Raw genomic sequence first — 2,127 nt, forward strand, 5'->3', positions numbered from 1 at the left:
CAGTTCTAGAGGCCAGAGGTCCCAAACCAAGGTGTTGACAGGGCCATGCTCCCGCTGAAGCCTCTACTCTGCAGTCTGGTGAATCAGGAATCCGAAATAGCTGATATCAGTAACATTACCAGCCACTGGGGAGCTGTCCAGGCACTTGAGAACAACGAGCCAATGTGGGTATTTGCTTTTAGGGAGACACAGATGTCTCTTGAAAAATCAGTAGAACATTCTAGATAGTCAAGGACATTATCTCTTCTCACTTCTGGATTGTTTTGTGGGAGTCCTTTATTTGGCTTTTGGGGACCAACTCTCATAGAGCTATTTAGACGAACCTTACTGAAATGATCCCAGGTAACTGGAATCTATCTCAACTGAAAGTTTTCCAGAGAGGGCATTTTCTTGAAGATCCATTCCAATGCGAAACACTCCCACTCTCAACAGTTTTTGTTCTGAATTTAGTGTCTAATATGGTAGACTAGATGGGTTTTCTTCTGTTTGTGCTTAGAGGAAATAGTGAACTGCATTTCTCCTTAAGAAATGTAGAGGAATTACCTAATTTTATTTAAAATGCTCAATAAAACTCACTGCAGACTTTTCCATGAGAGCTGCTGTGAGGCCAGTTGCCATCGTGGGCAGGTAACCAGGTGAGGGAGGGTCTGGGCAGCGCCGGCCAGGCAGTATAGGCCAGGGCTTCTCCGAAGACCGGGCACAGTCAGTTAGTGTCTGCCATGGAAACCACAGGCCAGGGCGGCGGGAACTGTGGCTCCGAGGTCGTGATCCGTCTTCTCTCCCCGAGACCCTTTCCAGAGACTTCTCGGTGCGACTGCTCTCTGAATGAGCCTGGCGGCCGACAGTTGAGAGTTTTCGGTGAACTCAGCCCAGCAGAAAGATGCAGCCCTCGCTCCTGGCTGGCCGCTGCCCCTCCTCCTTGGTGACCACTCCCCCCGGGTGCCCTCCAGGTTCAGTTCTGGCAGCCGTCGGCCAACGGCCTCTGACGGATCCCCAGCAAGCCTGTCCATCAGCAATGGTGTAGCCGCCAGCAACAAATGCACAATGTCAAGCAACCAGATCGCCACGGTCATCAACGTCTCGGTGGAGGCAGAGAACACGTTATACGAGGACATCCAGTACGTGCAGGTACCTGTGCCCAACGCACCCATCTCGCTCCTCTGCGACCTCCTGGACCCCATGGCTGAGCGCAGCCACCGTGTGGAGGTAAGGCAGGGCCGCCCCCTGCTGCACTGCGCCTCCGGAAGCACCAGCCAGCGCCCTGCTGGACGCCCGCGCCTGGGCCGAGCGTACCGGCCATCATCCTGCCCAACAACGGCTTTGCGGAGCCCGTCCGCTACGAGTTCCAGCCGTTGGGCAAGAACACTGCGCACGTGGTCAACTCCCAGATGGGCGCGATCCCTGACGTCTACAAGAAGGAGGTCGGTTTGACGGCAGCCAAACGGTGAGCCATCCTGACCAGTCCCTGTCCCCGCGGTCAGAGGCCTGCATCTGCCGTTGATGCTACACCAAGATCTGAGCTTGAACGTTCTACTTTAGTTGACACAGAAAATCAGATGATGGCTTTTATAAGGGCAAGCAAAAAACGGAGGGTGACTGCAGTTCTTAACTTTATAATCCATACCTTTGAAGAATAAAGCTCACTAAATCTAAGATGGTGAAAATAAGTTTCCTACCCTGTGAGTGCCAGGGCATGACCGCTGGGACCTGGCCAGAGAGGAGGTGAGGCAGGTGGTGTCCGCTCAGATGGATCTGCCGGCAGTGCTCAGTGCGTGTGGCAGGCCTCCCTCAGGCCGCCTACCCCCGAATCCCACAGCCCTCCCCCAGGCCGCCTACCCAGAAATCCCGCAGCCCTCCCCCAGGGCGACTACCCAGGAGCACCTCAGCGAGAATCCCACCTCATTCTTTGGAACCCAGAGCCAGAGCCTTATGCATCATGGCACCTCCTGTACCTCTCATAGTTAAGTGCCAATCTACTGGATAAGTGGTCTTCAAGCGGTGCTCTGGGAGCCCTGGGAGCCTCAGGCCACCCTTGCCCCCACCTTCAGCCATAGCAGCCCAGCTCTGGGTTTATAGATTGGATTTAGGCATAAGATAGTTTTTGAAGAAAGTATTTTGTTACATAAA

At 54.0% G+C, this 2,127-nt stretch overlaps 1 pseudogene; it reads left to right on the forward strand.

Moving 5' to 3' along the window:
• The first annotated feature begins 932 nt into the window (after positions 1-932).
• LOC147916851 (dual specificity protein phosphatase 18-like) lies at positions 933-1,448 on the forward strand (annotated as a pseudogene).
• The last annotated feature ends 679 nt before the right edge of the window (positions 1,449-2,127 follow it).

Source organism: Ceratotherium simum, chromosome 6 (assembly GCF_057802395.1).
Source record: "Ceratotherium simum simum isolate JZ-2026a chromosome 6, ASM5780239v1, whole genome shotgun sequence".
NCBI classification, from domain to species: Eukaryota; Metazoa; Chordata; class Mammalia; order Perissodactyla; family Rhinocerotidae; genus Ceratotherium; species Ceratotherium simum.